At 35.2% G+C, this 14,681-nt stretch overlaps 1 protein-coding gene across 2 annotated transcripts in view; it reads right to left on the minus strand.

The window, feature by feature from the left end:
- Window positions 1-14,681, minus strand: part of CBLB (Cbl proto-oncogene B) — a 218,689-nt gene that overhangs the window by 111,321 nt on the left and 92,687 nt on the right. The gene's annotated exons all lie outside the window — the stretch shown is intronic.

The following is a 14,681-nucleotide window of genomic DNA, read 5'->3' on the forward strand; positions in this document are numbered from 1 at the left end:
TCTTTACAATAGCATCTGAAAATATTAAATAAACAGGAATGAAGTTAACAAAAGATGAGCAACGCCAAGAGATAAACACAAATACACACACAATCAGAGATATAAAAGACACAGAGGGATAGAACACTTTAATGGACTGACAGATTCAATATTCTAAAGATATCAATAATCCCCAAACTCACTCTCAGATTTAATATAACCGCAGTCAAAAATTCTAGGAGATTTATTTGTAGTAGGAAATGGTAGGCTGATTCTAAACCTTATAGGGAGACGTCAAAAGCCAAGAATAATGAAGCCCGTCTTCAATAAAAACAACACTGACAAACTCACACTCTGTATTAATTAAGACAGTGTGATAACTACACAAGAATAAACAAATAGATGGAACAAAACAATAATTTTAGAAAGAAATACAACCATATTTGGAAATTGGATATGCAGATAAGATTTAAATAAGATTTAACGGCAGTGGGGAATGAGGTTTTCAATAAATGCTGCTGGGTCAAATGGATGTACATATGGAAGAAACTGAATCTTGACTCTTCCCTAATACTATATAAAAGTTCTATTTTAGATTATTGTTTTATCTTTGATATTTAGGTCTAAGGTTAAAGGGTTTTTTTTTTTTTTAGTAGAAACTAGAGAATATCTTCAATACTTTAGAGCAAGCAAAAAATTTAAACAGGACCCAAAATACTCAAAGGATAAAGAAAAAGAGAAATTAAAACCTGCATTCATGAAGAGAGATCACTAACAAAGGGGAAAAGGAAACACACATTGGGAGAAACATAATTGACAAAAGAGTCCTATCTAAATATTAATAGTAACTACTCAAAATTGGACAAATGATTTTCACATACACAAAGAAATCAAAATGTTCAATAAACAAAGATATATTCAGCTTCACTGGTCATCAGAGAAGTGTACATTAAAAACACAGTGAGATTCCACCTGACCTCCCTAGTATGGCTTATGAAGAAAAAAAAAATCACAAAGGATATCAAAGGGTTGGAGCAGATACAGAGCAACAGGAACCTTTAGGCACTGCTCAAAGGTGATTTGATTGGTAAGCCACTTTAGAAAACTCCTAAAAGCTACTAAGTCTAAAATTATGCAGAAACTAGAAGCCAGCAATTCCATTCCTAGATACATCCAACAGATATGCATATATGGGTTTTTAAAAATATATTTTTAAAAAGTTCATAATAGCACTACTGATAATAACCCAGAGGAGGAAGAACCCAATGGCTATCATGAATAGAAATGATAGGTAAAGCATGGTAAAGCTGCACAATGGAGCAAGAAGAATGAACAGTCTGTCCCAGAGCAGAACCTGGGTCAATTTCATAAACAAAGAATGAAAGGAGCCAGATTTTTTTTAAAAGAACAAAGTTGTAGAATTTCAACTATGAATGATTCCATGAAGCTAGGAGTCAGGATACCATGAGCAGACAGTGACTGTATGGAACTTGCTGAGAGGTGGGGGGGAAGGGGTGCTCGGAATTACAGGTAATACGCTATTTATTTTGGTGGCATTTACACTGGTGTGTTCACGTCATGAAAATTCTTTGCCTTACACTTAGGCTTTGTATACTTTTCTGTATGTATATTAAACTGAATATATAAGGCTTTACAAATTTTTACATAAAAACTTGAAGATGAAAAAGAAGAAAATGCGGGAACAGATGTAGTACTTGTCATAATATAAACAAGGAAGTCAATGTGTATTTGTTGGTTGCTGGTTTTGTTGTTGTGGTGGGGGTGGGGTGTTGACAGTAGTTGTTTCAAATTCCTTCTAGCTAAAGGAGATAAAATGTCACCTTGATTTTAAACAAAATGAAAATCTGTTCTATCTGTATTCACCCATTCCTATTTTTAATTTCATTTGAATTTGGTCAGAAAATTCACTTTGACCAACAAAGATATATTCAGTGTCGATACCTTTAAATTGAGGGCTAGTTTTGTTCAGAAGACAATGAAACATTCATAAGATGTTTTACATGTTTTGATTTTTATTATGGATGCAAATATTAGTACTGTGACTCCTAAGTCTGTTGATATATTACATATAGTTATTCCCTAAATCAAGTATTTTTCTGCACTTATATTTGTATTTTGTTAAGGAATATGGAAATAGACTGTTATCAGGCTCTACTGTTCTTACTTTTTCATCACAAATGTTTCTAGACACGAAAGTTTTTATTTGTTTTTGAGAAGCAAATATTTTCCAGCAACCCACACAAAGAACATATCAAAATTCTCATCAAATATTTACCTTACAACTCCTCACAGACACAAAGGTAACCATGGTTATCAAGGATATTCATAATTAGATCTAATCATTTCTGTGAAAATTCTTGACTCTCATACAGAAAGAAACATATGTTGTGTATTTAGGGTTTTTTTTTCCTCAAAAACATTCATAACATTTGGTCTATAGTGTAGACAAGCATTACTTCTCTGTAAAATGGACAAGCATCATTCTCATTTTCAAATTCTGAAAGTAAAACTTCGAGACAAATACTTTTTATAAAATTGCAGAAACAAGGAAAATAGTTTCTTCAACATTATTCCTGATTTTCTCAGTAAGCTCATTTGCATGATAGATTTGATGCTTTCTAACTTCTGGTCTCATGACCAGACTTTTGAACATGACAAATTTACTGTAGGTATGACATTACTTTGGACATAATTCCATTTATTTTCTGGCTTTGAAATAAATAAAATTTATTGGTGAAAAGGGATAGGAAGAGGAACTGTAAATATAATCTGTAAGAACATGTCAAAATTCCATGTTTAATTTTTCTACTTAGTAGTCATTAACCATAGACAAACAAAAATTCTGGTCTTAAAACAATGAATATTTGTTCTTTTCTTTCTACTGCACAACTTTCTTCAGTATATTATTTCTGAAAGGTTAATGATACTTGGTAGGTTTTAAGACACATGAGCTACATGGATCACAGCAAGATAACCTTTTATCTTCTGAGGTCAGATTAAAGAAAATCAGGAAGTTACAGATCCTAAAATTAGAAAATCCTGTCATAGAAGGACTTAAGCAATGCTTTAAAATGATTTTCTTTTTAGCAATAAGAGCCCAGCCTATCTTATAAACAACAAAGTCCATAATTTTAAAAATTCCTCATAAATCTCTCTACAAAGGTAAAACGAGTTGACAAGCAATAGGCAAAGTCTGCTAGATCTAAGTTAAAGAGAAGCAAAAGAAATACCCAATTTCAACAACACTTCTAAAACCCTCACATAAGAAACTGCATAAACACATGGAGCCTATTAAAGCTTTGGTTATGAAGGAGACTTAAAGAATTTCTTAAAAGAGAAAATAAATCAGATATTAAGTGCCTTCATGTTACTGCAACTAATGGAAATGTTAAGGTCTTGATCTAACTTGATCTTTAAGTACTATTATCTGGTTCATCTCCTTCATTTCTCTAAATACTGTCTTCCTTTAGCAGGTGTAATTCTGCCAGGATCCTCATGTTTTTTCCCCTGCTTTTCTGGCAATTCCTCCATTTCCTTAAATTTCTTCAATGAACACTTCATTTACCAGAATTCCTTTTTTTTTTTTTTTTTAAGATTTATTTATTTATTTTAGAGTGAGAGAGCATGAACAAGAGGGGCAGAGGGAGGAGAGAGAGAATCTCAAGCAAACTCCAGGCTCAGCTTGGAGTCTGACTCAGGGCTCAATCTCAACCATCATGACCTGAGCCAAAACCAAGAGTCCAACTCTAACTGATTATGCCACCCTGGCACTCCCATTTATCAGAATTCTTTACGCATCTGTCCCTCTTCATTCTCCCTGCACATTCTGCATGGTCTACATCAACGGCTTCACAAAGCTTTTGGAGATTTCAAACTCAAATATCTGGGAACCAGGCAATTAACAGAAATGAGTAAAGAGATCCAGCTAAGGACTGCAATGAACTGAAGGAGAGCATGTCTCAACTGGGCAGCTGGCACCCAGGTCTAGAGAAATGTTGCCCCGTCAGAATTCCGATCTAGTGGTGCCGTCACTTCCAATTATTCAATGAAATTCAATACACTATTTTTATGGAAAATGAATTTTTAAAAGTTACTATTAATTTTTTTGTCAAATATTTCATAAAGCCAAGAAATACTCCACAGGCTATCAACCTGCAAACTCTCATAAATACACCATCAATTCTAAAATCTCTACCCTATTCTATATTCTTTCCATAGTCTCAAGGTTATATATCCAACTTACTAATGCTTATCACCACACATATTTATCTAGGTACACAAAATCAAACATAGTCTAAACTGAGCTTATCTGGATGCCAAATCCCCTCTTCTTCCTATTTTTCCTCTCTCACTGAAAGGGCCCCAGTTGTTCAAATAAGAAACTGAGAAATCACATTTGACTCCTTTCTTCTGCCTCATATAACTTAATAATCAGGTATGCTTCAATTTATCTTTATACCATTCTCTTACACCGTACACAAAGATCAACTCAAAATGGATAAAAGACCTCAACGTGAGACAGGAATCTATCAGAATCTTAGAGGAGAACATAGGCAGTAATCTCTTCGATATCAGCCACAGCAACTTCTTTCAAGATACGTCTCCAAAGGCAAAGGAAACAAAAGCGAAAATAGACTTCTGGGACTTCATCAAAATCAAAAGCTTCTGCACAGCAAAGGAAACAGTCAAAAAAACAAAGAGGCAACCCACGGAATGGGAGAAGATATTTGCAAATGACAGTACAGACAAAAGGTTGATATCCAGGATCTATAATGAACTCCTCAAACTCAACCCACACGAAACAGACAAACACATCAAAAAATGGGCAGAAGATATGAACAGACACTTCTCCAATCAAGAAATACAAATGGCTATCAGACACATGAAAAAATGCTCATCATCATTAGCCCTCAGGGAGATTCAAATTAAAACCACATTGAGATATCACCTTACACCAGTTAGAATGGCCAAAATTAACAAAACAGGAAACAACATGTGTTGGAGAGGATGTGGAGAAAGGGGAACCCTCTTACACTGTTGGTGGGAATGCAAGTTGGTGCAGCCTCTTTGGAGAACAGTGTGGAGATTCCTCAAGAAATTAAAAATAGAGCTTCCCTACGACCCTGCAATTGCACTCCTGGGTATTTACCCCAAAGATACAGATGTCGTGAAAAGAAGGGCCATCTGTACCCCAATGTTTATAGCAGCAATGGCCACAGTCGCCAAACTATGGAAAGAACCAAGATGCCCTTCAACGGATGAATGGATAAGGAAGATGTGGTCCATATACACTATGGAGTATTATGCCTCCATCAGAAAGGACGAATATCCAACTTTTGTAGCAACATGGACGGGACTGGAAGAGATTATGCTGAGTGAAATCAGTCAAGCAGAGAGAGTCAATTATCATATGGTTTCACTCATTTGTGGAGCATAACCAATAGCATGGAGGACAAGGGGCGTTAGAGAGGAGTAGGGAATTTGGGTAAATTGGAAGGGGAGGTGAACCATGAGAGACTATGGACTCTGAAAAACAGTCTGAGGGGTTTGAAGTGGCGGGGGGGTGGGAGGTTGGGGTACCAGGTGGTGGGTATTATAGAGGGCACGGCTTGCATGGAGCACTGGGTGTGGTGAAAAAATAATGAATACTGTTTTTCTGAAAATAAATAAATTGGGAAAAAAAAAAAAAAAAAAAAAAAAAGATCTGTTTAAACAAAAAAAAAAAAAAAAAAAAAAAAAAAAAAAAAAAAAATTTATCTTTATACCATTCTCAAATCCATGTACTTCTTTTACTTACATATATGTAAAGTTATTTGGTGTATTGATTCCATTTCATGTATTATTTTATATATGGATTATTTTATGTATATTATTATAAGTGCTACCTAGTTTTCTACAACAGCATGCTACCTATGAGTCTTCGATTTCTATTTCTCTTCTAATTTTTCAGTTTCTAAATTATGTAGAGGTGGGGAGGCAGTTAGACCCCAGAGGGTACACAAGATGATCCCTTTTGGGATGAGAAGAAAATATTGAAATTCTACTTACATATTTATGTAGTTTTTATTTTTATTTTTTGGAAAACTATTTATTTGAGAAAGAGAGGGAGATAGAGAGAATGAGAATGAGTCAGGTGGAGAGAATCTGAAGCAGACTCTGAGCTGAGCATGGAGCCCGATGCAGGGCTCAATCTCACAACCGGAAGCTTATGACCTGAGCCAAAACGAGTTAGATGCTTAACTGACTGAGCCACCCAGGTGCTCCTTTACATAGTTATTAAAATTTGTATTTTATCAGGGTGCCTGGGTGGCTCAGTGGGTTAAGTCTCTGCCTTCGGCTCAGGTCATGATCTCGGGGTCCTGGGATCGAGCCCCACATCGGGCTCTCTGCTCAGTGGGGAGCATGCTTTCCTCTCTCTCTCTCTCTTTCTCTCTCTGCCTGCCTCTGCCTGCTTGTGATCTCTGTCTTTCAACTAAATAAATAAACTCTTTAAAAAACTTTTTTGTATTTTATGTCCACTATTTGTCTTACATATGAGATTACATGTTATTAATACAAAAATATATGTATGTATACAGATGATAATTTAATAGATGGACATTGGGGAGGGTATGTGCTATGTTGAGGAAAAAAAGTATTTAGTGAATTAGTAATCATGAATATAATCAAATGGGTTTAGAAGCCACTGCTCACATTCATTATCCACTTCAGCAAGAAGTCACCCACCTAAAAATACAAGAGGGACCAGTTTCAGGCCTAAAACCCATCAATAGGTTCCCATTGTTCTCAGGGCTGCAAAGAACAGAGTTTTAAAAATGCAATTTTGTATAGGGAAAAAGAAAGTACAAAGGGATGGAATAGGACAGAGCTTTCAAAGCACAGTTAGAGAGTAACAGTTGCAAGTACTTGGGTCCTTGAAACAGGGCAACTCCTACAGTGGGTCATAAACCACTACCCCTTATTTGGATTCCATGTTCACCAAGAATTTTGAAATGGCTCCACTGATAACTTATTGATGGTGACATAAACATCCTCATCTGCCTGATAGTGGCATCAATCATTGTAAATTTTTAAAAAATTCTCGGTTATAGAGCAATTTATGAGCTCAGTTAAATTGTGTCCACTCTGTAAACATACTCTTGGTTCCATGAAATCATGGTTTCAAGGATGAGAATCAGAACCTAAATCATGGTGATTTCACTAGGTAAAGGTCACTTACTGAAGCACTCAGAGTGAAAAGAAGGAGAAAGAAAAAAATAACAAAAAGGAGGAAAAAATAAAGGCATTTATGTAACCTTGAAGTTATCTCTATCTTTCTTTTGATCTCCAGCAGACACTGTAATAGTTCAGTCTCAATCACAGCATTTTCCATGGAACAGACTCCTTCTTAACATATGTGCAACCCATACAACATACCAGCTCCTCCACGAAGCTGGAGTGGTCCTGACCAGGCTAGTAAATAATTTCATATTTGTAACATTATTTAGGCACCTTTCTAAGGCACAGAGCTGGTTTAAATATTCATTAACTCTGTATATACTCTCTTCTCCAAATTGAATACATATTGCTTAAAGATAGAAAATTATAATTTGGCATCTTATTTGCATTTTGTATCTAAGATCTTGTTATAAGGAGTTATACAAAATAGACCTCTAATTTTATTTTCCTTATTAATATAAAGACCCTTAGAATTTTTTTAAAATAGGCAATAACAGAAGTTGACTAAATAAGATAAATATTAAATAGCATTTCTTGAGTTCTAAGTCAGTTTTTTCCTGAGCTCCTGCCATCCAGTTACCTTGTACAGGTCCTTAATTTCTATTGTGGATTAAATATGATTAAGTTGCCTTTTCTTTGACTAGAGGAAACGCTGACCTAGTTAATATGCTAAAATAATATGTATCTCACCCATTGGAAAGGTAAAGAAACTATTGTCCTTCATTTCTTATTAAAAGTGAAAGGAGAATACAGGAAACCAAAGAAGGTCCATACCACTTCCCCAGGAAATCAGAGGTAGAGGCAGTAAAATGAGCTTTAAATAGATAATTTTTTTCCATGGTAAGCAGGGCAGTGTCTTATATTCTATCCTACACCCAATTTTAGAAAATTTATTATTTGTTTTTGGTTTTTGCTTTCAGATTTCTAGGGACTATAGAACATCCATCACATAAAATTGAATATTAACTAAATTATCTGCATAATAATTAATATAATAGAGTTTAGAAGAAGATGAAAAGTTTGAATTGGTTAATTATTCCACAATACAGAGTACTTACTAAATGCCGGACACTGATCTCTAGCTTTTAATAGCAGCAGATTTTAACTCTTTTAACCTTTATGACAACACTACATAGGAAGTATTATTGTTTATTGTTATCGACATCTTATAGATAAAGAAACTGATACATGGAGAAACCCAGTAGCTTGTCCAAAGTCACAAAGTTAGTAAATGTTACAGTCAGACCTGAACGAAGACAACCTACCTGCATACCTACCTGTCAGCCTGTTGCCTCCCAATCAAACAAGCAAACTGTGTCCCTGTCATATCTCACATAAGCACACACCCACATACAGTCCTTTACTCCTCAACTCACTTGAATTAAATAAACGACAGTTCCTGAAATCTAAATATGAGACATTGTGCTGAGGTACTTCAGGACATACACGGATAAATAAATAAGCCTGATTCCATGGAGCTTATCATCTAATGGGAAGTAAAATAGCTAGACAAATAATTTTAAAACAATAAAAATAATAAATACAAAGGATAAACAAGAGCTTAGGGGGTTTAAGAAGAGATGTAGGGACAACAACATGTTGCTGTCCCTATAAGACGTAGGGACAGAATCATAAGCAAGACTCACTCTGAGGGATTAATCAGAACATAAATGCCAGAGCAAATAAAAACCATAAGCGGGAGCAGCATTAGGAGCACTTGGACACCTGTAACTTCTGGTATGTCAGGAAACATCCAAATAAGCCAGCTTGACTGAAGACCAGGACATAAGTAAAAGAAAGAAATGTTAGAAAAAATACATGAATTCGTCCAACAATTACTGTCTGTTATGTATACAGTACCTAAAGGATTCATTCAATATCTTTAAAGGATAAGGTTGAAAGATAACATTAAAAATGAAGTTAGCTTATTAGAAAACACTGGACACAGAGTTTAACATAAATTAACTGCCAATGTATCTGGATGAAATTTTTTGGATAAAAAGTCAACAAAGAGTTTCACAGTCAAGCAGGAAAGAGCCACAAAGCATACCTTCAATAATACAAACATGTCTAATATACAACAGGGACATGAGGCATGGAATAGTTAAAGTTGACCTTACGGAAGGGTGTATATTAGTACAGAAAAGGTGGCTTCTGAACTGGACTTGAGCAATTTGGGGATGGTAAAAAAAGAAAGAAGAGGCTAGGGTGCTTCCAGGGAATTGAACCACAGGAACCGAAGGTTAAAAGAAAAATAAAATCAATTTGTAAATAATAAAGTCATTGAAAATTTGAGCAGAGAATAAATATCCTCCATCCATCCATCCAATTATTCATGCAATCTGTTAACGTTTATTAGTGCATACACATTCCAGGAAATGTGCCAAGTTCTAAGAAACAAAAATCAGGAAGGCAGGTTCTTGCTTTCAAAACACCTTCCTTGACTTTCAGGAAATGTGATCATGTCAGCAGTTCATTGCAGTCTAATAGGACAGATAAGAGCAAAGGCACTTGGAAGCAAAGAGTATGGATATTCACTTTAGATTAGGGCAGCTTCCAAAGTGGCATGGGTGAGTAGCTTTCCAAACAGTGGATGCAATCTAGGAAAACAAAAAATAGGGGGGGAAATGCACATCAGGAAATACGTGTAACAGTGCTGTGTAGTTAGGTTCTTTATTTGTGGATGAGCAGACTACAAAGAGATGAAGCCAAAAAACAAAAAAACAAACAAACAAACAGTTCCTAAAGTTTGCCATATTAATAGAATTTTACATTTTAACCTAGAATCAATAATAACTCATACAAACATTTCAGATCAAAAAAACTAACAAAAAAATAGAACGTTTAGTTATGGGGGTTTTGTGGGTTTTTTTGTTTGTTTGTTTGTTTGTTTTGTTTTGTTTTGTTTTTTGAGAGCTCTGTGGTCTAAGAAAAACAACAGGACAGGTTCTTACTGAAGATACAAAGATGGGTCAGAATGCTGTTGCTGTAATACACAGAAGGATTTGAACTTGAAATTATAGGACAGAACTTGAAGTAAGGATGGAAAGAAGGTGACACATAAAAAGATGCAGGTTTAGAATTCATGGTTCTTGCTGAATTATAATTTGGCTGGAAATGTATGTCTAAATCTCTTCAGTGTAAAGAAGTGCTTAGCACCAGTGGCCCCAAACCTGCTATCTGACTTGCTTAGAAAAATGACTGTCAGCCACGGTCTAATCCCACCAATGGATTTTTGTTGTTTTTAACAGTTAGTAATCTACTTTCTGAGACTGGTGCCTAGTGTTTCTGGATTCTAAACTACTATTCCAGAGTGCAAAGATTCAGTTTGGTATTGATCTTATTTTGCAGAATTTACTTAGACACATTTATTCATTAATGTCACTTCTCTTTCTCTACATATTTCTACTACCTCCTGGTCAACAGACTAAGAAAGCAGAAGCAGGACTCAAGCATTGAAACATTTAATGAATTTGCATAAAAACCTAACAAATGCAGACCTTCCCATCAGTTTACCATGGGACATCATTCTTATTGATCGACTTGGGACTCCAGTCAGGCACAGCCTTTTGGCAGCTAGACAGAGCAGAGAGGTGGGCCTGGCCATGACTTTGAAAAGGTTGAGAAGCACAGAAACGAACTGTTAGGCATGACACCTAAAGATTTTTGTCTGCTGGAATACGAAATCATACACAGATAACTGTTACATTTCTATACACATATAATGAAGTAGCAGAAAGAGAAATCAAGAAAATGATCCCATTTATAATTGCACTAAAAAGAATAAAACACCTACATATACACTTAACTAAAAAAGTGAAAGACCTGAACTCTGAAAACTATAAAATATTGATGAAAGAAATTGAACATGACACCAAGAAATGGAAAGACATCCCATGCTCATGGATTAGGAGAACAAATATTGTTAAAATGTCCATACTACGCAAAGCAATCTACAGATTTAATGTAATCTCTATCAAAATAACAACAACATTTTTCACACAACTAGTACAAATAATCCTGGAATTTCTATAGAACCATAAAAGAACCTGAAATAGCCAAGTAATCTCGGAAAAAAAAGAATAAAACTGGAGGTATCAGAATCCTGAATTTCAAGATACACTACGAAACTATAGTAATGAAAACAGTATGGTACTGGCATAAAAATAAGACACACAGATCAATGGAACAGAACAGAGAGCCCAGAAATAAACCCATGACTATATGGTCAGTTAATCTTCAACAAAGGAGGGATGACTATACAATGGGAAAAAGACAGACTTTTTGACAAATGGTGCTTGGGAAACTAGACAGCTATATGCAAAAGAATGAAACTGAACCACTTGCTTCCACCATAAACAAAAACAGCTCAAAATGGATTGAAGATCTACATGTGAGACCTGAAACCATAAAAATCCTAGAAGAAAACACAAGCAATAATTTCTCTGACATTGACTATAACCACCTTTTTTCTAGATAGATCTCCGGAGGCAAGGGAAACAAGAGCAAAAACAAATCATTGGGACTACATCAAAAGTAAATTAAAAGCTTTGGGGGCATCTGGCTGGCTCAGTCCATAGAGCAGGATACTCTTGATCTGGGGGGGCATGAGGTCAAGCCCCTTGTTGGGCATAGAGCTTACAGAACAAAACAAAACAAAACAAAACAAAACAAAACACCTTCTACACTGCAAAGGAAACAAAAAGACAACCTATTGAGTGGGAGAAGATATTTGCAAATGACATATTCAATAAGGGGTTAGTATCCAAAATACATAAAGGACTTACACAACTCAACACCAAAAAACCTCCCAAATAATCCAATTAAAAAATGGGTGGAAGACATGACCGGACATTTCTCCAAAGAAGACATGCAGATGGCCAACAGACACATGAAAAGATGCTCAACATCACTAACCATCAGGGAAATGAAATCAAAAGCACAATGAGATATCACCTAACACCTGTCAGAAAGGCTAAAATCAAAAACACAAGAAACAACACTATTGGTGATGATGCAGAGAAAAAGGAACCCTCGTGCCCTGTTGGAGGGAATGCAAAATGGTGCAGCCACCGTGGAACACTGTATGGAGGTTCCTCAAAAAATTTAAATTAGAAATACCATATGATTCACTAATTCCCCTGCTGGGTACTTACCGAAAGAATGTAAAAAGATATATGAACCCATATGTTCCTGCAGCATTATGTACAATATCCAAGATATGGAAGCAGCCCAAGTGCCCATCAATAGGTGAATGGATTAAGAAGACGTGTATATATGTAGAGTGAAATATTACTCAGCCATAAAATAGAGTAACACCTTGTTATTTGCAACAACACAGATAGATCTAGAGGATTAATGCTAAAAATAAGTCAGAGAAAGACAAACACCAAATGATTCTACTCATATGTGGAATTTAAGAAACAAAACAAATGAACAAACAAAAAAACCTCTTAATATAGGGAACAAACTAGTGGTTATCAAAGAGAAAGGAGGTGGGAGGACTAAGTGAAACAGGTGATGGGGATTAAGACATACTTATCCTAAGGGGCACTGTACACTGAGTTACGTATAGAACTGTTGAATCACTATACTATACACCTGAAACTAATATAACATTCTATGTTAACTATACTGCAATTAAAATTTAAAAATTTTTTTTCTTGCTTCCTGTATTTATGAGGCCTGAATACCAAAACTCTTTTAGGAGTTTTACAAAATCTTTTGAAAAATAGGGTTTTTTCCCCCAATTTTAATTCAATCTCAATATCTTGTTCTGATAGTTACTTTGGAAAAAAATTGCAATAATACCTTAAGCTTAAAAACTGCTTTGTAAAAATCATAACCCGATTGGCTCTTTTTAGAACTAACTGCTCAATGATTACATTTGTGGAAACAATACTGTTCTCAAGTTTAAAGGCACTGGTTAGATCAAATGAAGGCATTCTCACATAGCTTCAATGTGTAGCTAGATAAATGACAGAAATGCTTCCATATGAGAAGTTATGCAAAAATATAAACTAGTATTAGGGCATAATGAAGATAAAAGAATTCAACCTTTTGAAAGGCTACATCATTCATGCATTTGCTTATTCATTCAATAAAATATTGTGAAATAAGGCGAAAACCCACAGAGAATATAAAGATGGTTTCTCCAATGATCTAATAAAAGAATCATTAATTTTGATGACTATGGAAATATGTCTGAGTTCCAGAAGGAGCTTTAAATTTGGCTCTCATCCCAAAAGTAAAATGTTAAAGAAAAATGAAACAGCTTTCTCAAGTAAGTGAAGACAGGAGAAAAAGGCATAAAAAGGTTTGGGAGGTAAGGAGAGTATTTAATCAGTATTTTAAGACTACCCCATTTGATTTAATAGTGATTTCACTCATGTAGCAGTTGGAGAGAAATGTCAGCCCCTTGATGTCTATGGTTATAAATAAAGCGAAATGAAGAAGTCTGAAATGCATAATTCTCTGTGGCTTGAGGTACCAGCAACACAAACTCCTCTCTTTAAAAAAAAAAAAAAGTGTGTGGGCAATCTTTCCATTTTTTAACTGACCTTTTGACAAGTGAACAATTTCATGATTCACCAGAATTTTCAGTTTTCAAAAAGAAATACCACAAACATTTTGGCCTATAAATGTTCTTAAAATTTTAAGATAAAGTAGATGTCGAAGGTTACCAACTGTTGTGTGTTAGGCTCAAAGTGTTAATATATGAGCTGTGACTTGAAGAAACCCTCTCATTTCGGACTCCCAGAATTGGGCAATGCCTTTCTGATTTCTGTGGTCCACAAGTATTTAATTAGTATACTTTTGGCTGTTATTCTAATTTAGAGGAGGATGAATCATTCCTTTTAATTTTGCATTTGTGTATGGATATAGGAGCATTATAAATGGCTAGATTTCTGGAACACAAAACGTTCATGTTAGTGGCAATAACAGTATTTCACCCTTTAGTGCTGACAAATCATTCAGAATACATTTTATTTAAGAAACATGGAAAGGGCTTTAACATCTCCAGAGCCAAAAGTTAGAAAGCTAACCACTTAGTACTGAGATAAGCATAGCACTTCATTAAGAGGAAAAAAAAAATAAAGAAAGAAAAGAAAAGAAAAAAGGAAACCCATTGTTCCAGTGAATTCACCAGCATCAAAGGACTAAAACCATCAAAAGAGTATACCAACATTTTATAGGTCTCATTTCACCAGTTAACATATAGACTTTTAACTAAGGCATGAAAACAATCTCTGTGTAAGCAAGCACTCTTCCCCCTTCACACTCAGCCAGGGTTCTACTGGCATTCAAGGACATTCTGAGTGTGCTCACCAAAGTTTGCGTCTGGGAAGGAAGTACCTGAAGGAAATCATCTCTCTCTGCTACTTTGTGATAACATGATCCTCATTTCTCTATCTCGTTTACACACTTACTCTCTGTGCATCGACACAAAGAAAGCCTGAACT

The sequence above is a fragment of the Neovison vison genome, chromosome 6 (genome assembly GCF_020171115.1).
Source record: "Neovison vison isolate M4711 chromosome 6, ASM_NN_V1, whole genome shotgun sequence".
In the NCBI taxonomy this organism is placed as follows: Eukaryota; Metazoa; Chordata; class Mammalia; order Carnivora; family Mustelidae; genus Neogale; species Neogale vison.